This window comes from Hippoglossus hippoglossus, chromosome 8 (assembly GCF_009819705.1).
Source record: "Hippoglossus hippoglossus isolate fHipHip1 chromosome 8, fHipHip1.pri, whole genome shotgun sequence".
NCBI classification, from domain to species: domain Eukaryota; kingdom Metazoa; phylum Chordata; class Actinopteri; order Pleuronectiformes; family Pleuronectidae; genus Hippoglossus; species Hippoglossus hippoglossus.
This window is the reverse complement of record NC_047158.1, coordinates 8,685,700-8,710,119: the sequence shown is the minus strand read 5'-3', so window position 1 is coordinate 8,710,119 and position 24,420 is coordinate 8,685,700. Positions and strand designations below refer to the sequence as shown.

The following is a 24,420-nucleotide window of genomic DNA, read 5'->3' as shown; positions in this document are numbered from 1 at the left end:
GATAATAAAGGATCCAGTGGGTGGATTCTCTTCAGATCAACCTATCACATGATTCATTGCATGACAGTGACACATTAGCCGGCTGTGTTGGTGGCCGAGCAGCAGTAAGAGCAGTGGTTCGAAGTAGCCAAATAGACCTAGAGGGTGAATACCTCCGCCGAGTCCCAACAGTCACCTTATGAAACCATATTGAAATTCAATAGATCCAGTTTTTATTCAGATCTCCACAAGATTGCAGACATTCTTAAATATCAATATCCCTAAATATTATATATATATATACACCAAGTTTCATGGGAATGCATCAGGATTTAATACATTTCATCTTTCCCAGCGTCCACTGGAGGGATTTTACTCCTCTCAGCGCAGACTATTTACCATCTGTTACTTAATTGATAGCATAACCTCAACCACCTGGTGGAGAGACAATAAGCAACAAGGGGGGAAAGGGTCAGAGAGAGGTTTGATTCAAACCACACTTTGATTGAGAAGGTCAAGAGTTAGTATAAGAACTGAGTGGCAGGAAAAAAGGTACAAACAACTGTCCCAAAGCCAGTGGTCCGTTCTCTGTGTGGTGGGTGTGGGGGCGTAAATTGTCCTTGAGATACTGATCTATTACTGTGGCGGCGAGGCTATCTTCATCTAGGCTGTCTGTGGCTCAGGGGGGACAGACCCGTTGATTAGACGTCGCTCAAAAACTCAGCAACACCTCGAGGCCGTCAGACCATCCCTGCTCCTTCTTTTCTCACTACCTCCATCCCTGCTTACATCAGTTATGCTCCGTCTGTTGTTAACTAATGGTTTGTTCAGGAGGAGCCAGAATAAGCAGGTGAAGTCGGTACGAGGGCATTAAACGAAGGAGTGAAAGTGATTAGGATTCGTGGAGTGAAGAGCGTGGGGCTCACACACACGCCCCACCCTGTCGATGACTTTTCAGAGTGAAGGGCAGTGGATTACAGGCCAGCGGGGGCTTAGCGTGTAATTCAAACCATTTTCCATCACATTTGTACTCACTTGAGGTCTAATCCCACATGATTAACATGCCGGTCAATGGGGCGGGCCCCCGCTGCACCGACTAGGCCGTCAGGGTGGAGGGATGCTAATCAGAAACAGTGACACACACAGGTGTAAATCCGTGGGATAGCCTATGTCATCCTTTGGGCTATAATAATAAATGTTTCACATCTGATAATAGAAGATGAGTTTTTTTATAAACAATGTCATCTGACACAGCAGCGGACTAATCATATACTTATAAAAGATCAAATACTGAGCATTAACAGTATTTAAGACACCTTAGATATTCCACCTACATCATCTGCGCCTCGTGGATGCTCAACTCCTCCACACTGTCCAACCCCAAACCCCTGCAGCCAAGCATTTTCTGGTGGATTATTCTGGCTTTTAGTTTACACAACCTCTCTCTCTCACACACACACACACACACACACACACAAGAGATTAAATAAGGAGTGCATCACTGCAATCATTTTCAAAAGTTATTACAGTCTGAGAACGAATCAGATCCAATCGAAGCACGACGTCAGACTCCGTGAGCCACGCCGGCATTCCTGGATGAGCTTGGTTGTATTTTAGGAAGCCGTATGTTGGTTTTATAACATGAATGGTCTGTCTCTCTCTCTCTATATATATATATGTGTGCTCAAGCCAGTGATTATCTTTCATACAAGATGGGACAGACTTTCTTGGAAATTGGTCACAGCCTCCCCGGGCACAGCCTTCCCAATCTGTTTCTGTGGGCTCAGCTTTCTTTTCATCTTCAGTATGGAGGCTTAGGGGCAGCATGACCCCAGTCAGCTAATGGTCCTTTGACATAACAGAGGATGGAAATAAAGGTCAAAAGGCAATTGCTTGTATTACGGCCCACACTGTAACAACAGGCCAAGCATGTCAGACGTTAGTATTCAGACATGAATGTGTCTGAATATGGGGTGGGGGGGGGAAACAGAGTGCATACACAGGAACTTTTATTTCACCAAATTAAAAAGTCTGGATTATTTTAAAGCTCATCCACTCATCTATTATCAATGTGGTATTTAACTTCACAGGAGCTGATCATTTGATCTGACATGATTAAATTAAACAACAGAACAAAACTGTAATATTGTTTTCTTTCAAACATTGTATTCTCACATGAAATCATTCAGACATTGTTTTTACGAGTGGGCTGCCAGGAGAAACTCCAGAGAAAGTCTGGAAAGTTTTTTTGCATTCTTTTTTCTCTTATCTGTATGAAGTCACTACCAATGCAACCCAAACATTTCCTACTCTGTCACCAAATTAACCAGGTCTGAATGGATTGTGACATTAAGGCTTGCATGAAGTATATATTCACAAAACAAAGTCTTGATCAATTTGAAAATGTTACTGATTTAATCACATATTTAACAGATTAGCTGTGATCAGACAGAAAGATGACTGAACAAAACAAAACAAACGTTTGTTTCCTTACATATACAAACAGCAGCATTTATAAAATGGAGGATTGCGGAGGCTCTGCTGCTGATAAAATATCTGAGTCAGATACACCACCTTATTCTTCTTTAACAGTGATGAGGGCAGTTCGCTCTGACACTCTCACCACAGGCTACAGAGCTGATGTGACTGAAGACGGGCCTCTTACAGAAATGGCAGAGAGAAAGGTGTAAGAGAAGTGAGATAATATGCTGTGAATTGGCGCTACACAAATACAATTAAATTTAATTCAAGTGTGGCAGTGGGCGGGGTGTTTGACATTTTTTGTCCTTAGGTAAACAAATAACAGATGATATCAGGTCTGAGTGCGTCAGTCTAATATTCTGAGAGCTGAAGGGTCATTGGGTTATAAAGTTACTATTATTAAAATGTGAAACTGGTTTGAAGGGCATGAAAGTCATGATTTATGACATATGTATCCATAACCTAAAAAATTAGCTGAAAGATGTTTAGGAATCATTTGGGGAGCTCACATGTAGAATTTTTTTTTTCCAAAAGGGCATGATGGAAACACAATTTAAGTTACATGAGTATTTTGATATATTCTTAATATGTACTGCACCAGGGTGAAGTATCGTCTTAGTAACAATACTTAAGTCAACAGTTATATTTCGCTTTAACTTGCAATAATTACCCTGCAGCTTAGCTCAGATTTAACACATTTCAGCTTTAAAGGATCAAATCAATGTATATAATGACAGACGACACAACAGTTCCCCAAAAGTAAAGGCCAAAGCGTGTTGATCACCCCCTGGTGGCTGGCTGCAGTATAGGTCATAAAGGCCACCGCCTCTATGTTAGTGGATGGGACATAGGCCATATTAAAATGTAAAAATACACATGATAAACATTTGTGAAATAGATGGTTTCTGTCATTTTAGATCTAATACTACAATGACAAGATGTTACAAATACAATATATTTGAGATTAAATTGCTTTGTTATTTGTTGCTATAAAGAAAGAAACATTATGATTGACAGCTACGACTGACTCATGATTGGTTGGGCAGGTGCAACTCCACTCCAGTCCACAATCTGACAACACAAAAACTTTCTACCAAGCTTTTTCTCTGAAGTTACAGATTGTAGGTGTAAATGAGAATTTCTAGAATCCAGTGTCACAGCTGGAAGATGCACATGTCCTCTGACTGCTGGCCTTAACCCCCGGGGCTCTGAGGGTGCAGGGCAGACCTGAGGGCCTGCTCTTCTCCTCCCACACAAATTCTCCTCCTGAATCCCTGCTCCTTTTTCAAATTAGACAGAAACACTCCACAGAATCAACCCACGCTTGACTATCAAAACAAAGTGCTCCAAAACCCACCTACAGTGCCAAAAGTTGGTACCCACCTCAGGGGACTCAGAGCACTTCCAAGAATCTTGAACATTTTCCCAGGTGCTATTTGTAAAAGTCTTATTACTCTGCACGAATCCCGATGTGTGTTTTGAAGGAGCTGCTAGAGCGATCCGAACTGATTAAATCCACTGACAGTTATAGTTTGTACAAAATCATGTACACACTGTGTTCACTGCTCTGTGGCCTGATGCCCGCAAATGTGCCACGATTCTGCTGAAATGACTTTTTGACAAAAATAGACACGGAGAGAGAGAAGTCGTGATGCAGTTGCTGTCACTTTTACAGCGGATGTTAGGGGATGCTGGGCAAAAGTACAAGCGGCAGTGATGGAGGAATGCTGTGGTTAATGGGGGTCGCACAAATTTCTGAATAAGATGCTCATTATTGAGGCGTTATCAGCCCTGATTCTGTCATCAAAGTCTCCCAAGTCTGCTCTAAATCTAGAACATGAATGGGACCAAAATATAAACAAGACTCGGGCACGTCCAACCACTGCTACATCCTGCGAGTGTGCAGTTCAAGATAAAAAACAGTTTCTATCAGACACCACAATCTTCATTCAACACACACAGACCAGGACATAATAAGTGTAGAACATCAAGAGCAATCAGCGGCTAAGGGAAGACAAATAGTAGACTTCAACGTTTGTAAAAATCCAACCCACACAAAAACCACTCTCTCCTGCGTAAAGGGAACGGAATCTGTATTCAGGTTCATTATCCTCGCCCCCAATGAAACAGACAAAAATACACAAACACACACACTACTCACACTAGTGCATCAGCATCATGCTAAATCACCCCTTCATCACCCTAAAGAACGTTGGTGTTAGATGGGGCCACTCTCCGTGAATGAAACACGAGGGACAGAGAAGCGCAGCCCCTCCTGTTCGTGTTTGGGTTTTTCGCTGGAGGTGGAGGGGAAAGGGCTCTGATGGTCACCCATGCATGCGAGGCCAGTCTGTTGTAATTTTAAGGCTCACTTGTTTAATAAGCTAGGACTTAATTTGCTCACTCTGGCTGTACTCATGAGAGGCAGAGGAAGAGACATGGCGGAAACATTCAGCAAAAAAAGAAACGCAGTGTAAAACCTCGAGGCAGGAAGGATTTTAACAAGATTTCTTTGCAGTGAGAAGTCGACTGGTGTGAAAATCCTGCACTGAATCTCCACTCTGAGGTTTTGAGTGAATCAAGATGTACGATGACGATTATATTCTTTTCGGATAGGCAGTGCTTCCTAATAAATACGGTCAATATAATATACCTGCAGATTTAGGGCATATGTTTGGAATGGGGCCACAGATCACTTTGCAGGAAAGAAGATATTTCAGGGAGCTGTTTGAATTAACTAGATTTATGGTATAGAGCTCAACAAAATCTCATTAATTTTCTCATTATCAGCCGTAATATTTTAACACTCCAAGGTAGACTTACCAGAAGCTATGAGATTGTGAAATTATTTTATATGCTCCGTGGAAGCCCCAAGTCCGTATGACACCAACTGCATTTTATTTCACAATGTCAGAATGGAGAATAACTACACTACCCTCTAACCTCAGCTGTAATAGGGACGTCTCTGATTGGTGGAACTCGTTGTTACCATGGAAATGTTTACCACAACTGCAAAAATTGTGTCGGCCACGATTGGATTATTCAGCTTTACATTACATTTGCATCCACGACTTCCCTTTCAAACATGCTGTGGTTTTTTAGAGATGAGAAAACAATGCTGATGTGACACTACTAGATTAAGTTACTATACACTATATGAAATGCTACCTACCTACCTACCTACCTATATACAAACGTAGAAGACACACACTGCAATATATTGCAACAATATATTAACAACAGGGTTATTTTCAAGAAGAACCACCCTGGAAGTCATTCACAGTGGTACCTTTGCTTTTGCCATTTTATTTTTTTTTTGTAGCTCCAAATCAAATGTCTTAAGTTCATGATACATCTTGTAGCTGGTCAGCCTGGGTTCCAGGCTTACAACTCTTTTCATAAGGATTTTCATGGGGGGAAAAAAAGGGAAATTTACTTCCAGAACCAAGTGGGTGGTCACTGCTATTCTATTTGCAGTGGTGAGACATAATTATCCACAAATTTCTCTGAATCTAGCAACCATTTCCTTTGTGTGCACTTTTAGTGGGCCCTCCCTGAGCCAACATATGTAAAAATAGATCAAACAATTAAACCAGCAGATTCTTGAGGTAAAAAAAAAAAGATCTTGTGATATTTTGGTAGTGGGAGTAAGTATGAGGTCTAAAACAGCCCTGCCTGGGTCTGGGTGGGAGTCCAGAGGGTGCGGGCCCTGTTACTGTGATAGAAAATCTTTAGTCTTTACTGCTTGTGTTTAAGTAGAAATCAGCAGCCCAATTAGCTTTTTAGTTTGTACTCACACACAGCAATTACAGAACAAATATTAGAAGTACTAAACAGAGAGATAGAGTGAGACAGAATGAGAGGATTCAAAGGAAATACGGGAGCAGGCAACATGACACTTGAGATAAAGTGTACCGCAGACTACTACAGGATGGATGACCACAGACATGCACACACCAACACACACACACACACATGCACGTTGGGCTCCCAGGAGACAATGCAAAAGAAAGGACAACATTTTTCGCTCCAGCTCTTGTCTGTGTGATACATATTTCCCTCACAAAGAGAAACGTTCTCCTCTCTGCTCGTATACAGCTTGTCAAACAGCATGAACGGTGCAGGAGCTCCAGCAGAGCCAGAGTCCAGCCAGGCAAATGGCTCGGCTGGCCACAGAGATAATCATTTCACTCATTAGGATTCCACTGTGCTCTCTTCAAATCATTGGGCACCCCATGTCATTATAGCAAAACTGTCATGCGGGAGCCATGGTTGAGCTTTGTGGGACAGCAGCCCCCCGCTGGGACAAATGTCTCCACACGGTGCTGCCTTGTCTTTTTATTGACCGAAAAAGCAAAACCTGACGGAATATTTACAACTGTGGCCTTGCCCAAACAGTGATTCTCCTATACTGCCCCTAACAGTTGTCCACATTATGCCGACTTCACCTGTTTGCTCTGAGCCAAACGAAGATGCAAAACTGTTGCATTGTGGGATTTTTTTAAGACAGCTTTCCAAGGAGTAGAGGACAAAAATCTGACTCCAACGTTGCACAAAGATGAAAGAAAAAACAAAACTCTCACAGTTGCCAGATGACTAAGCTGTGATTTTCAGTTTACAGGAGATTTGACTGTTGTTGTGGAGTTGGTGCAGACAGGTTGTGAATCAGGACGTGCTTAATATTTGTTTCAAAGAGTAGACTGTACATAAAGATGAAAAATGCGTCTCCACTCCCTCTAACTCTTCAGAAGTTAAGACAAAATAGGATTCCCTAATGTATACACTACCAGATTCACACACTCAACCAATCGTGTCGGTTTTATCAATGTATATATATATATATATATATATACCTCCCAAATCAAGCTGAGACATTAACCTAGTTTAAAATTACTGCAAGGAATATTTACAATTCAATGCTATCTCCCTTTGGGGTCAAGAGCAGAGTTAATAAAGCATTTTTTTTTTTATTGTTCATTAAGACATACACATCATTATAATATTAATAAATTAGACACAGCTTGACAAGAATTTATTTGTTAATGCCTGACATGATTTTACTTTGAAAATCCTGTCAGCAGCAGTGTGAGCATCACAGACACACAGACTAGTGAGCTGCAGGCTCTCAGATGAGCTGTGATGTCCTAGTGAAAGATGTTGTAGGTTACGAGGTCGAGTGAAGAAGTGGTTGTTTTTGACATGAATTAAAGATAGGTTTGAGCACGGCTGGGGCTCTGTCGTGAAAATCCACTTTCAACAAACTCAAGAAACAACAGAGCTGGAGACACTGCTGAGATTTGGAAATGGCTCAGAGCAGATTGTACCGATGGAGAAGCACACCTACTGGATTTAAGACATTTATTTTTCTTACTTTTGTGAAAATCTATCAACAGCAGTTTAATTTGAATTTTTTTAATTATACTTTTTAAAGACATTAAAAGGGAGAGGAAAAAAACATTATAAACTTTAGGAAATTTGAAACAACAAATACATAGAACTCAGTAGAGCACTTATACCACAAACAAACCACAACAGTCCCTATAAATTAAATCAAGCAACACCAATTTATTGATCTCAGACCCTAAACATGCCTGATTTCTGTTCATCAAGATCCATGAATTATTCTCTGAGAAAATGGTCAAATAAATGTTGTAAAACTCCCTATCGCACAATGTTAAAGATCCATGCCATAATTCCTTTAGTTCTCTCTTAACCAACGTCCCATCCTTCCACCAATTTTCGTGGAAAAAGGAAACAGGGAGCAAATGCAAACACTCAAATGTTTATTTTGCCTGTCCACTTCATTATATGCACACATATATTGGAGGCAACTAAAATTTTAAGTCAAGTCCAATTTTATATAATCCAGTATCCAAAACTTGCCTCAAGGGCCTAAATGTATAAAGCATTATGACACCTTTTGTCATTAGGCCGCCAGTTTTCTTTATACATCTATTATTCGTGATTCGAATAGAACACAGTAATAACCTCCCTCATTTCCATAATCCTGCAGATAAGGAGAGTGGCCACTAACATCCCCGAGCAGAACATTAAAGTTTTCAAATCCTGACTGGATACTGTGGCAATAGCAGCTTCTCATCACAGAAGGTGCTGAATCATCTTCCAGCGACAGCTTGTTGGTGGAGCTGTGGATGACAACACTTTACTGTGTGTGTAAGATGCCAGCTTTGTTGCAACTGTGGCATTAAAAACATTTTAATGGTCCACATTTTTATGTTTAGCACACCTGCTCCGAAACACATGAACTGCACGGTAACAGAAAAGCACATATACACAGCTTTAAAAGTGCAATAATCTCAATTCCCTTCTCTTAAGCAGATAATAACACTATAGAGTGATACACTAAAGAATAATAACAGATTTCTTGTGTTGTTGAGCACTTTACTCTATAAATCTATCAAGTGTCCTTAAGATGGACAAGACGGGAGAGCAGAGAAAAGGAACAACCTTTCAGAAGTGCTGAAATAGCACTGCAGGCAGAATGATAGTACATACACCGCAAAAAAACAAAAAGAATTGATGGAGAAAAAGAGAAATAATGCCACGTTTATAGGTTTATCTTCTGTATTGTTCTAGTTTGCCTAGAACAAACATCTTCTGCATGATAACAAACTTCAAAGCCCCACAGCGGTAGCCACTTTCCCCATTCTTTTCCTGTTGTGTACCAATCAGCTGTAAGTCTGTTTTTCTGTGTAATCTCTGTGCACCTTCCACCTCTTCCTCCCTCCTCTCTTCCTCCCAACCTTGTTTCTATCCGAGTGAGATGACTCAGGGAGCAGCGAGGGGTCCAAGATATTTGCATGGGTACCTCGCCTCATTTCCTTCCCTAATGGGAGACATGGGCGCGTGGCAGCAGACTGAAATGGGGGCTGTGGGACAGGAGATCGGTCGGTGGGTGGGTGGGTGAAGGAGGTTGACAGAATGAGAGGCAGACAGGTACAGAGTGTTAGATGCAATGAAAGGAAAACAGACTGAAGGATGGAGTGTGTTCAAGCAGGCTGGTGGGCACTGGAGAACACATTAGCATGAAAATAGCAAACAGCCAGTAATGCAAATGATGCACATTTCCACAAGTGAGTCATTTGTACCCTAAGTGTGCTGATTAAAATTGAGGCAACACTGTGATTCATTGTTGCTTGTGCTTTGTGACTAACTCAATCTAGACAACCCCCCCCTCCTCCTCCTCCTCCTCCTCCTCCTCCTCCTCCTCCTCCTCCTCGAGATGTGAGATGGTTCACTGATTCATCCACTCTGCAAGGACAGCAATGTTGATACTCTTACCTGTGTATTTGTGTGTGGAAGCATGTGTGGTATGGGTTTCTGCACCGTTTGGTGGTGGGCAGTCAAGCACCGCTGACTGGCTCACTCCAGTAGAGGAGAGGCCCACATATCATCCCCATGACAACACTACAAACACTTGCCAAAATGAGTACCTCTACCTATCTAAGTCATTAGGCAGGCAGCCACTGATGCATTACCCATCATCAGATGGTGCACAATAAACAGCTAGACCCTCACACACAAACAACAAAGCAATACAAACACAGTCTGAAACAAAAAACGACTGTGGTGCCAATCCATAATTTTGACTGCACAAAAAGACCCGTGGCACTTAATGGGAGTGTTATACAGCATAAATAGACGCAATAGGTCCCAATCCCTGCCTGCACCCTGTCCTCGCCGTGAGACTCTCACCAAATCACCCAGCTGCAGGAGGTGATTTGGACCTGCGAGCATCCCTGTTTGCCATCCATCTGGTACTGCACTGCTGGGGAAGGGTTCAGTGTGCGTGTGCTTCTGTTTGCAGCAGTGAACGATTGCATGCCAGGCCCCTGGGCAAGCACCACTCTGTGCAGAACCTAATGCTAGCGTTATTGCTCCCCAAGGGAAGTGGGGCTGGTATCCCAGTACAGCTGAGCGGGCTCCAGGCTGAAGGGGGGGAACCATGGAGGCTAAGTCTGAAGGGATGCAAGAGGAGTTTGCCAATCATGGAAGTTTTCACTCAGGGTAACGCCTACGGCAACAGTGAGAGGAAGGAAGGGAGGAACTGTACACACCAAAGAACAAACATCAGTCTCAGGCTTCTGCTGTATCACTGCATTAAAACAAAAATACAAGCACGTCTTATCCAATAGCCAATTACTGTGACAGTCTGGAACAGGACATTTCATATTGACATTCATTAGACCATATTTGCCTTATAGACTCCTGTCTCCCTTAAAAAGAATACTTCATTACTATTCACTATATACTCCAATGAGATTGAGGTCACCACAAAGAGACTAATTTTAATGGTCGAGATGTTCCTGACTTCAGTAAGGGTCAAGTTTTAAAATGCCTGGATCCTCTAACTTCCCATGAAGTGAACACTTAAGTGTCCCCTCATACAGAGGACGGCAGAAGTATCTGTCGAATGGCTGAACAGCTTTGGAGACCCACTACCACCAAACCTCTGTGACATCAGCAATGAGGGTCTGCACAAATTATGTAACTTTTCGTTTCTATTCACACTAATACATTATAAAACAGTTACTGTCCAGACAAGGGCTTTACCTCTGACCAATCTCTTGACCATTCACATAAACTGCTCCTGCCAGTGTAAACAGGAAGCAGATTGTCTACTCTGCAGTTGGTTGCTTAATTGCAGAAAATACTGCAAACCAGGAAAAGCAATGGTGAAAAGAAAGACCAGGAATTTCTTTGTTTGGACCGACAGTGGGGTGAAAGAGTTGTTAGCCAAACTTCACTTCCACCCCTGGTAGTTGATTTATGACTAGATGTGAGCAATTGCAAGTGTCTATATCATTGTTTCCCAAATTCTCCATTGTAGGGGTTTGAAAACTCTGGAATAATGTGGACGTCAAGCATTAAAAAGGTAGAAACAACGTAGCATTTTAAAGCTAAAACACACTAGTGTGGACGTAACCTTTAACATACAGTATGTGTCCTCTTTGCAAAGTCTGTAGTTAGGTGCATGGAATGAAAATGTAGACGAGGGTTGCCTTTTTTTTCTTCTTTTAGGCTCTTTTTGAAAGTCTCTGATCACTTTTTTGTCCAACCACTAAATGCAAGAACTATGATGCCTTCGAGGAGAGTCATGGTCCGATTGAACAATGTACAAACTACTTCTGAGTTTGCTCCAGCCCCTTATGCCTCTTTGCCTTGTAAATGTCTTTGAAATGCTAACACAGGATTTCTGTTGAAACATCTTCAAACCCAAAGATGAGTTGACGCTGATGACACCATGACTTATTTCCTCTCACCTTGACAAAGCTCCTGTTGAGTCACTGAAGACATACACCATCGTTTCTACAGGCAGGTGCTCCACGTGACTAGTTAGCTGATCTTGAAGTGTAAAATTGGTAAAGTTACCCCTAATTAATCTATTTATGAGTGGTTCCCCTGAGCAATCTGTCAGTCATCAGGTGAGGACCAAAAAACTGATGATATTTGAGGTTGTGCTCTAATGATGGTGATTGTGGTTGCAGCATCACGCTCTTTCCCTGTTAAAACAATCATCTCCTCGGTCCTCCTTTAATTGGGATTGACATTTAAATGAAGTAGTTAATGTGTGCCAAGGACAGAGTATGCCGTGTTAACAATTAAAATGCTGCTTAATGGGGCATGCCAGAGCTATTTTGAGTGCATGTTGTGGGAGAAAGAATAGGGCATACTCTATTAGTCAGAAACCAGAGCGTTTCCCTGAAGTGGGCCAAGGTCAGAGCTACTCCTTCCGTTCTAGGCTAGCTGCTCATCATGCAGGCTCTTCAAACCCCTGACTACAGTCATTAACATAAACATCAACCTGGGAGAAGGCTTTTAGCATACAAAAAGTGGCAATCGAGAATATTCTGTCATTTATGCAACACCTCTCTAAGCGTGTAGAAATGCGAGGGCTCGGAAGTGCCCTCGGGGCCCATTACTCGTCTCTTTGAAAGACAGGCCTCCTCTCACATCTAACTGGCTCTGTCTCGGATATAAAAGTAGTGTAAGTCCAGGGTGTTAGGTACCAAGGAAGTTGGACTGACTTGGCAAGAAGTTTGGTGCTTAGGAGATCAGAGTGGACAAGAAAAACAGGCAAGAGAGAAGGAGGTGTAGCAGCCGCCAAAATCAGACGCTAGGAGTAAGGGTCTCAAAGGCGTATGTGTGGACAGGAGGGAAACGAGATGGAGCACAGAGAAGGTTGTGCCAGAGAGAGGTGGAGGAGGAAGTTAAATACAAAGCTCCAATGTATGCCCTTTCCACCAATCCCATCTTTCTGCCTTCAGCCCTCTAAATGCTCCAGTGTGCCCCTACGTCCTGGGCCAGAGGGGGAACAGGACTGTGCTCTGTGCTTTCCCCACCTTGTGCAGGGTCGGTCTCCCTGCAGGCAACCTTCAGTGTGTGCATTAGGGGTTAGATTTGAGTCCAGGGCTGTGTGTTCATGTGCCACAGGAAAGTTTACAGTGGAGGAGGAGTACCTTGATATAGGCTGTGAAGTGGGCAGCCTGTCGGGGTCCACCGGAGGCAATGACTGAGCACAGTGTCAAGAATATGAAAGTGATTCCTAGCACTTGCGACATGTTTCCAGCAAACTCGTGAAATGCTCACGTGTGACTGGCATCAGAAAAGTTGACATTATCCTTTGATGATAGCCCTGGCATTTTGGAGTCGTGTTGGTGAGATTCTGGATGCATATTTTGTGAATTACTTTGCATTAAAACAGCTATAATTATGTAAAATGTGCTTTAGAGAATGTAACGAGATTGCAAAATAAAGCAACATGGCATTTCAATTCCACCCCTTTAGATAAAACGCTACCAACAACAGCGGGTTATCTTAGCTGAATCTAGTTGATGTTATATTTAATGGACAGATATGATAGTTAGTTTCCTCATATAACTCTCACTAAATTGACCATATACGAATAACATTTATTGTTCTTATTCTATTAATATTTGGTATGACTGTACTATGTATATTATATTCTTTTGTCAGTTTGCATTACTTTATATATTCAAAGGACTGATTGAGATTTTATGGACTTGTCGTCCTGAATAATGAGCCCTGATTACTCGTCAGTGATCAGCCCCTTGAAAGGGCTTAAATATAAAGCACTTAATTACTAATGCTGCACAGGAAATCTATTGGTATGGAGATTTCCCCACCTCAACGAAGGTGAACATATCCTGGGATCTATTTTAATACAATCACATCCATGTCCGTATATGTCTCCAAGTAAATTTGCATTTATGTGAGTAACAGACAAAGTGAGACAACACAAGAGGTGATCTGCAGCCTTGAGGTTGTCTTGTTCAGACGTTCCCTCCTGTGTTTTCTCTGTCTAGGTTCGCCATCGGAAAACATTACCAGAGCCCAGAGCGAGTGTGTTTTCTTTCAGCACAGTGATCTAGTTATTGATTTCCTTCAGACTTTCGTGGTTCAATTTGGCTTTGAAGAAAAAGAGCGACTTGTTCTGATCCTTTCGTTATTTCTTAGAACAGAGTCACTGAGGCGTCACTCTGCCGCAGATCCTGTACCACCCTGTTCACACGACAGGCAGTATTACGACACAAGAAGAAACAACCCCGCATCATGTTACCCTGAATTTTCTTTGGGGGGGGGGGGGGGTTGTATGTCAGCCTGACAACTGTAACAACTAAATAGAAGAAATAAAGTTATTTAAAATAAAGGTTAAAAGATTTTGGACAGATATTACATTAAGTGTGAAAAATGTAATTCTACAGAAACATCATCACATTTGTTAAGACCAGTCAGACTGGTTCCATTACTGCAAAGAAATGCATCCTTTTAAAAAGAGTGGCTGTATTAAGCTTGGATCAAGGGTGATGCACAAATGTATTAGTGCAAAGCAGACGTGGACTATCTGGATCTAAAGTCAGCATCTGTTCTTTCCTCTCCGCTCACGCTTTCTTCCACAGCTTTGGTTGAAAAAACTGAGAGTTGGCTGCACGCTCTTCCAGAGAGCAGGTGCATTCATTTTCCCCCTCTTCATCTTCTGCCGTGCCCCCTCTCTGACAGCAGTGCTGTTACCATTGTTAACCCCACCCCAGCAGCCCCCCGTTTGTCAGCGAAAACGCTCCCAGGAGCGGAGCACTGAAAGATGACCCTTCTATTTACGGAGCGGAAAAGAATATATGGTTCAATTATAGGTTCTGTCAACCCAGTATGAGTTTGTGATGGCCTAAACGGAGCTGGCGGGAGATAAAGTAAGGCCGATAACTAATGTAGTACAAGTGGAGATCATTGTGGGTTCAGCGTCTGCTGCCTCGTTTACTGTGCGTTCTCTAAATCTCAGGGTGTTTTCACACCTGAAAGTTCGAACCATGGTCTGAACCATGGATCATGTCATTGTTATATTGTTTACATTTGCTTTGGTTTCATATTGTTAGTTAGGGAGAGGACATAAGACTTTTGTCTACCTATACTTGACAATGATTGGTTTGTAAATGGGCAGACATACATACAGTCAGGGTGTTGTAAATGCTCAAGTTTCTGTATTTACGTAGCACTTTTCTAGTCTTGATGACCACTCAAAGCTCTTTACAGCACAGTTTTGCCATTCACACATTCATACAGTGCATCTCTCTCTCTCTATCATACACACACACACACACATACACTCAAACACTTCTGGCACAGCAGTCAGGGGCAATTTTGGGATAATTTCAGTTATTTTATTCCTTGAATTTCGTTTTTCAGCTCGGAGGGACCTTTTAACTTTGTTAATTTTGTTGCCACTGTAATAACATCATGATATTACTACCAGCAAAATGAGTGATCTCATCATTCAAACATTACATCATCGAAGGTGACGACTACAAGCAATCCTATGAGCTGCTCAGCTTTTTCTTTTTCAACTTTAGTCTGAAAGAAAAATAAGTCTGGAAAAAAACAGATCACAGACTGCAAACGATTTAAACTACGGTAAATTTTTTCTGTTCATTGGTCAGACAACATTTTGCTCCATTGGTCCAGACCGTGGTCCAAGGAACCTTTCCCACCTGTTGTTGTGTTCGGACTAAACAGAAAGGTCCAAAGGCCAAACAAGGTAGAAGTGGAGTGGGCTCAGAATGTCAAACCCAAACAAAAATGAATAGAGTTCAAATTTAACTGTGAAAGGTAGTAGAAGTACTTGTCAACCTTGCCAGTCAACTCTGGATAGGGCGGATGTGTACTGTAGAGGCAGTGACTCACCAAAACAGGTCAGAGATGCTGGGAGACACGAGGAGAATCAATGCAGTTAACAGACAAGATTTTAGTAGATCAGCGACGTGACGTCGACGTGTGCGTCAGCTGCGTGAGTGAGGAGCCGCTGTCTGGGCTGCTGCTGCAGGGCTAAGAGGGATTTTAAACAGGAGGAAGTGGTGTTAATGTGCGATCTTGAAGAGTAGAGAGCTGGCCTTTCTTTCTTCATCCACTCTCGGCCCACCAGTTTGACACAGATGATAAGAGGCCCCAAGCAGAGTGCAAAGGCACATCACCCACACACGCTCGTTCAGCAGGAGAAATGAAAAACACCTCGGCTATAAATGAGAGAGGAAAGATAGAGGAAGATACCACGGGGGGGGGGAAAAAAACCTACAAACACAAAATGAAAACTGTGACCGTGGAAAGAATAAACAAGCTCAGTTTCCTAGAGCCGCTTAGTCCACATATGGTAAGAGAGTGATAATCTGACTTTTAATCAAAGGCCAGGCCACCACTGATAGGTTTGCTAAGCCCCAGTTCATTGTGAGGAGGTGGCAGACCCGGATGAAAGAGCGGGGCTGAATGGTATGAGCGACTCTGAGTCAGCCGCTACGTCAATGGTGGCATCACAAACCCCCGTCTTCAGCATCACCAAAGCTATCAGGCTGCTGGGGCGACCTGGGTCACACCCATCGATATCCAGCCTCCTCCGCGTGGCCTGCGTGGTTCACGGAGAGGCACGCGCTGAAAATGGAGTGCGTGCCTCAGATCCGGGCCTCCAGACGGTGGAGGTTACTGTGATCAGCATGGATTAGATGTCTTTCTGGCCTGATCAATGAGAGATGGAGGCTGGCAGGGGGGGGTTGTTGGTGGCTTGGTGGGGTGGAGGAAGCTTTGGCACCACCTCCTGCAGGCTGTAATGACTCTGATAGCTGATATCTATTGCTGTGGGAGGCAGGAGAGGAGCTGTTTGTTCAGGAGATAAAACAGATCCTGCTCCTGACGGACGGGAGCATGGATGTAAGCTGAAGAACCACGGACCGACAATCCACAGAAACACACAGGCTTTATGTCTCATTCAGGGTGAATTTAAAAGTGGTTTCATAAGGGGACTCTAATGGCTGAAATTCTAGTTTCCCTGATAAAATTAATTTTCTGAGTAGAATTGTTGGAGAAGCAGCATTAACAGATTTGCTGCCGTTTTGCTGCTTCAACAAGAAGCAGCAGAGTGTCGAGAGAATCACACGTCCACTTAATGACACAGGTATGAAGCATTTCTGCCTCACAAAGAGCTCTCCAAACTCAATCATGTCGTGTCAGAGCAAATCCTCCACAATGGCGGCTGTTTACATTTCAAACTCACAGACTAAAAAAAGATTTAGGACTTCTTCTTCATTCAACAGTGTTTCATAAACGACACACACACTGGAAGGAAACGCGTTACTGTGATGGAACGACGAGGCTCACGGGTACAGACAGGTACAGGTTCACTCCATATCTGAGCGTAAAACAGATGACACATATCTGCGGGGGGGGCCTGTCGTACCTGATGGCTGCTTGTGCTACATATTCATCATTTGCTGCCATTTCACATTTGGGTGAGAGCAAAATACCTTCAGCCTGCTGTTTAATAATGGTCTTTTCAGATTATGTGTTTTCCTCAGAAACCTTCTGCTAAAACATGTATGTCACAATAGATATTTATATTCTGAGCTTTATCTCCTGTATACTGTACACCTCCACTAAGTTGTGCTACACAGCCCAGAAAAGGACAAGACAGTTAAATCATTGGAAGCAATAATCTCAGTTGGTATTGTAATTACCTGATAGTTAAATGGACAACATGCAACTCCGGTTGTTAGGCGTCTTTTAATAAAAACAACAAAAGACCTAGTTCGATGATGTCGTGAAGCAGCGTGGGATCATGGGAGTTGCTGTCTTCACCACCATTGCCGATGAAAATCTACCTGATCTGTCAGGTGCAAATCATGTACATGGTTGAGGTTTTATTCAAGTTAAGCAGCGAACGGCAATGAGTAATCGTGATTAATTACAAGTGACAACTACAAGCAGTGGGAGGAGAAAATAGCCGACTGGATAACTGGCTAACGGTGTGTTTTTACTTCGTCACAACGTTGTTTTTCCTGGAAGTTATAACAGAGACGGGCAAAGCCGAATGTGACGCAATTAAAGGGCGACTAAAATGAAACGTCTTATTACCTTGAATAAAATTGAGGATTTCTCTCGGTTTGAACATAGTTGGAAACATTTTGGATGATGCAAGTACACAAGTCAAGAAAATATACAGGTCTAGTCATTATTTGACATTTCAAAAGAATAACTACATATTAGGCTTTATCTTTAAGTTTAAACTCATAGCCCTTCGCTAGAGAAAAAAAAACTAGATGAGTATAAACCAGAGGCAAAGTGGCGTAATGGCCAAATTGTGCTAAAAAGCGGAATATCATTCAAAAGCTTTTAGAGTGCAGGGTGATTCTGACATTTACCCTCTGAATAATCCCTATCAGCTAAATATCTTTTACTTAAATTAATGCATTTCACTCATTCAGATTTAGCCACCGAAAGAGCACGAGCCTGTAAAGAGCGAGAGTATTATTCCTCACTGCAGCACCGCCTGAGCTTTCACAGTAAAAAGACAAATCTCAGCACTTATCACATGAATACTGCGATTAGAATCCTGACAGTGGACAAGTGATGAGGACAAGGGATCAACATACTTTATCCCGACTGAGAAAACTATTCTTCTAATGTAATGAGTAATGAGGGGTGAGAGTAATATTTTCCCCTCTGTTATTAATGGTGACTATTATGCCCTTGAGCAAGGCAATAAACCCACAGCACGTTCGTCAGAGCTCCCCTGAATGACTGTGGTTGTGCCAGAGATTAACGTGTGTAACTGAACGAACACCTGAATGGGCGTTGCCACGAGAAAAAAACAAAACATTTATGCTCAAGCCATACAAAAGCATACAAAAATAAAACACATAAATCCCACATGTATGTGCAGAGTAAGCAAACAATATGAATATTCATGAAAGCTGTCCATAAGAGCCTGTTTCTGATCAAATGTGTTCAGCCTCCACCCTTCCTGGTCCTGCTGAGGGCAGCTGGCTGCAAACAAGTGGTCTATTTAGTGTTTGTTGTTGTTGTGTGGAGTGGCTATGGAGGTTTACCTGGCCAAACACACTGAGCCAGTGTTCCGCGCCAGAGCTCCGTCACTCACCAGCCGCTCAGCAGCATAAACGCACCACTGTGTGCACGCGTGTGTTTGTGTAAATGAATGTGCAGCGCTAACACTGGGGCCACTGTCAGTGTGAGTCACTAGGGTATCTATAGCTGGTGGCAGTGAGTCGAACTCCTGGTGCTTTCTGTTAATGAGGGTAATGATTTCATAACACCCAATCAAAAGGAGATCAACTGGAGCTCAGTGCAGATGCTGAATGGAAAAGAGGATTCTGTGACTCTACTGTAGGTGGATCTACCTTCTTTTCCCCTTTCTGCTACATGCTCTAATTCCTCGCTCTCAGATCACCTACTGTTTTGGACACGGGACTTAGAGGGGAGAGCGAGGCGCAAAAGGTGTTATGAGATAACGGGAGGGGAGCGACACAATGACACAGAGAGGGAGAAAGTTAAATCCACACCCGGCTTCCCCAGGGGTCAACAGTGTCACCCCTGCAGCTCCCCCACCGAGGAATAGGCAGACACTGCTGAGTCTATCCCCAGGCTCAGCACCTCCGGTAAGGTGTGCCAGTCAGCCAGGCAGGCAGGGGGCTGGGGGGAGGGAGGATGAAAAAGGGCAGAGGCCTGAGGCATGCTCCGTGCAGCTGTCAGAATCTGTGACCCCCACCCAGTCAACCCCCACTGTGTCTATGCCACCGACAGACAGTGGAGGGGCACGGAGGTCGAAGAGCATCCGCACTTTGTCGTTCCTTCTCTCAAAAGGAAAGTGTTTATTTGTTTTGATAGAGATTTTCTCTTTTCATTTCACCTATCATGCAAACATATTCTCGTCCTTTCACCCCCTGGAGGGTGCATGTAATTCATCAAGTTTCCTTGTTAAAGTCATTTGTGACACAACATCTGAATAAACGTGGGGATGTTTTTTGCACTTTTAATTTGCATCCCCCAGAGGCCATGTTGAGCAATGACTTATAAAAATAGCCCTTGGTTGAAACATATTGCACAAAAATTAGAAAAAATAGTTGTGATGTTAGGAAGCACAACTATTTTTGTTTTATTTTAAATTAATTATTTGTGTGCATCACATCAACAACGCACACATTACATCATACCGTCACAATAATATACTTGTTTCTGTTTATATAATGAAGTTGTGGGGCCATGTAAGTATTGGATATGACAGTGTTGCTCTACTTGGTCATGACAGAACAGTGATGTCCACCAGTGCCAAGCCTCCCACCGGCTAATTGGGAATTAACTGTGCGTTTGTATTGGCAAGTGAAAACACAGCCAGCAAGTACATCACAGTTTAAGCACTAAACTTTTCAGACAATCCCGCTAAAGGTCACCGAGCTACTGCGATCGCTTTCAGCGCAGGATGAAATCATAGCAAGCAGCCGCACAGAGAGAGAGAGAGAGAGAGAGAGAGAGAGAGAGAGAGAGAGAGAGAGAGAGAGAGAGTGAGGTCGACAAAACATCCAAAACGTGTGTAGGAACTCTGTGTATGGAGCTGTGGGCTCCAGCTGTGTGTGTGTGTGTGGCTCAGCGTGAGCAGCCTGGTCACCTTGGCTCAGCAGGTGATGATACCATAGGAAGCAGCAGCAAGGAGGAGCACCACCGGAGGGTGAAAGCGAAATAGCGAGAGGCCACTTGTGCCGCAGATGAGCAAAAACCCGGAGAAAATTACAACTTGAGAGGCAGCGACGTGAGAACAAAGCGGCTGACAGTAAAACTAAAAACACTGGTTTTGAATAAGATGCCTCGCACATGCATATCTCTACAGTGAGAGATTTGACAAACATCAGCAGTGAGAGGCACAAATTCCTCATGATAACATGAAGTTATGTTTGACAAGGTGCCTGAAGGTATATATTTAGAAAAAATTCAACAATAAACAATGGTAAACGCACCTAAACTCATGCTAGAAGTGTCACTGAGTCAAAGCAGAACTCTTATATTGAGACTGTGACTCCTGTGCACGTACATCCATGGAGGACGTAGGTGTGGGTGCATTATTGTGGAATACTGAGGTGGTTCAGATGAAGAGTTGTAGATGAGATGAAGAAAGATCATGAAAACATGGACTTTACTGTCAGTGTTGCAATGAAAGTGTCACCTTCTAATTTTTCTATCATAATGAGAGTCAGCATTTTTCTCTGTCTCTCCCTCTGTCACAAAGAATTTTTCCTTCGTCAAACATCCAACACAGACTTGATAATACTATTCAATAGGGCTGCAATAATTAATCGATTGGTAATATTATTGTTAAATCTAATGAATATGAAGAGCATAAATGCATTGTTAAATTACTTAACTACTCCTGAATTCAGATCAGCAAATGAAACGTAACTGCACCACAGTTTGAACTTTAGTCTGAGCTGCTGCCTCCTATTTTCTTGTTAAATACAAATAGAAATGTTGAGAGGAAAATGCAGCCTAATAACTTTCTCAGTTTAACCAAATTTACCCTCAAATTAGAACACCAACACAGAACTTCACATTATGCATGTGAGACAACATCAGAGTCAGAGTCAAACACTTCATGCTCTGAAGGAACTACTACTCTGTTGTTAGGATTTACTGGGAAACCATAACATTCCAAAGCAAAATGAAAAGAGAAGCTTTTTCCATCTTTGCCGCCTCGCTTCTCTCATGTGTGTTCACCATAATAATTTAGCTGGCTTGACCTGGATGGGATGGTTTTTAAGTAACGGCCAACAACTGACACAACGCCAGAGTTTTCCACGCACGTCCAGACAGGATGTCAATACTGCATTCATTGTAATCCTGAAACCAGACGTCCTGTAACAGCTCGTGACAAATATGTGCACCATCACACAGCATCTCGCTCCTCTAGTCAAGGTAAAAGCTCTAAAATGCCAAAGTCCCTCTAGCAAAAGGTGAATAAATAAATAAACAACAATAAAAGACAAATGACTGAGAGAAACTTATTGCACATTTAATCACAAAAACAAGACGGATTGCAGCATTTATCAGCCAGGGCCATTCAGCGGGAGAAGCCAACTCGAAAAAGGTGCTGGACATAAATAAAGTCACAGACACAGAGCAGCTGCAGTACGTCAATTTCTCTAAATCAATACTGTGATATTTCACTTCATTCATGACAAAAAATTCTGCTTCAGAGTTTCACATGTTTCCCCATGAACCTGCTCGCTTTACGAAGCCTGACTGATGCCAACATCTAAGAAACATCTCTCTCTCTCATCACCTATGTGATGATTGTTTGTGAGAATCATTTATTAATGACAACACAACCAAGTTGGTGGAATTCTTTCACTGCACAACAATCTAAAGCTCATGTCAGCATGAAAATTGACAAAGACATCGACATACACTGCAGTGACACTACAAAATGCCACTAGACAATACAAGGGCAGCACAATATCACATACAGTAACATAACACTGCAGATACTTTCAAGTGCATGTTCAAGAATTCCTTCATGAGCAAGAGGCTGTTAAATTCTGTCATTATTGACCATAGTATATAATATATATGAGTATGTATGGGCAGATATTTATCATAAAAATGCATTTTACAAGCAAGCAAAGTTGCCCACGACAATGGGGAGGAACCTGTAACCAGTCAGTTCTGATATAAGCTCGTCATTAGGACATGTCAATATAAACCACAGGGAACATCTTTTATAAATATTATTTCATAAACTATACCAAAGGTGAAAAAAAACCTCTCATAAGTCTGATGAGGTCAAAAGTATTAGAGTCCATACTTAAGTCTGCATAAAAGAAACTGTCAATGACTCAAATTGATTTTCCTGGAAAGAAAAGTGAATATTTTATTTGCTATAATGACACAAAATGTCATCTCAATAGGCAGCAGTGCGGAGCAGAACGTGGGGGAGGAGGAGAACTTATTGACCATGTCCAGTGGAAAACACTATTAAATAAGATGAGGGCAGAGATGGAGCACATGAGAGAAGGAAATGATTCCAATATTGACCTGCAGCTGAATGTGAACATGTAACTTCAGTAGACATCTTTTTTGGTTCGATATTTAAACTAAAAACGCCCAAATATATGATACAGCATCCAAACGTAGTGATGTTAGGGTGCCTTGGTCTTATTTCGTATATTCTACCTTTGCATTTTGTTGTTTTTTGATTTATTTTTCCATTAATCTGTCATATTAACTCAGCAACGTATCAATTTAAGCCTCATAATCCCGTTTAAAGTATTTTTTTTTTGCTGTGGGATGACAAGTGTGTGGAAAAGGGGGGTTAGAGGTCCCGTGCTGCTGATGCGCAATTCCGCATAAACTCAAAAAAAGAATTTCTCCAACGCGCGGATCATTCACCGATCCAAGCAATGGAGCGAAATAAAACTTTACAACAATGCATGTTTAATTCACCCCACTATAAGAAACTATCGCATCAACAGCCAAATACAAACTTTTTTTTTGCACATGACGGTATTGATCCACAACAGAAGAGGAGACGAGGCGCTCTGTCTTACCGGTCCCGCTCCGTTTGGTCCGCGCTCAGCAACAGTGGAGACAGATTAGAGGTCTGTGGACCGACGGCCAACCGCTGCCAACGCAAAACGCTGCTCCGTCCAGTGCAGCGGTTTAGTCAAGACAGAGGCAGCGAGGCAACACTCAGGGCAGGAAACGTCTTTTCGCAGTAAAAGCACAGAGCGGGTCTACACAGGTGGAGAAACAGCTGTCACCGCCACAGCTGTGAAGTTTGATGGACGTTTGGAGATTAAAACTAATTTACGAGGGTGTTTGACTTGTTCATGCTTTCGGGTTAAGTTGGATGTTTATCACTGACAAACAAAACCTCTCAAAGTTGACCTCTGTATTGTACAAATAAACAAACATGTATCAAAAAATAAATATCAAAAAGCAAAAGCTCAACATTTTTGTGCTGGCTGTACAAATGATTTCTGTTCTTTTTCTAACTGACTTCATGACCCACTAAGGCAATTTTATAAAAAATAAAAATAAAGTTTTAATTTGAAAAATATGAACAGCTTCTTCCCACAAGCCACCATTGAACTGAACTCTAATAAACAGTGTATGTATGTGGTTTTGTTATTTGTGCAATGACAATAAAACTTTATAAATCATAATGAAAAATTTGAATTTCCTGGTTTCTAAGGGTGACCTAACTGTGATCACTTCACACAGTCACTGATCCAAATTGTTTTACTGTTGTAACTGGAATCATCAATGACAACATCAATAGTTTAATAAATTTAAAGTATATCGTACAATGTGGCAAAACTTTTATCTTATATCTAGATAAGTCATTTGATTCATATAATATTATACATACATACACTATTTTGAAATAATATGTATATTCATATTATATCTTATGCTATTGTGAATTTATACCAATACATATATAAAAATATAAATATGTATATATACACACAAAATTGTATTATACTCATATTTATATTGTTGTACACCATATGCTGTACTTGCCTACTGGTCCAGATGTTAAATGACATGCATGTAAATCCTTTCATAATAAAATGGTTTTATTCTTTATTACCC

The 24,420-nt window shown here is 42.0% G+C and overlaps 1 protein-coding gene across 4 annotated transcripts in view; it reads right to left on the bottom strand.

The window, feature by feature from the left end:
- The window catches only part of znf385c (zinc finger protein 385C), a 133,822-nt gene extending 110,350 nt beyond the window's left edge, over positions 1-23,472 (bottom strand). For 3 of the 4 annotated variants that reach the window (XM_034592584.1, XM_034592586.1, XM_034592587.1), the window contains exon 1: positions 23,370-23,472. The gene's annotated coding sequence lies outside the window, so the exon portion shown is untranslated. Of the gene's footprint in view, positions 1-20,440; positions 20,545-23,369 lie in introns of those variants that run through there. The other variant, XM_034592585.1, reaches the window with a different exon arrangement.
- Positions 23,473-24,420: the final 948 nt, after the last annotated feature.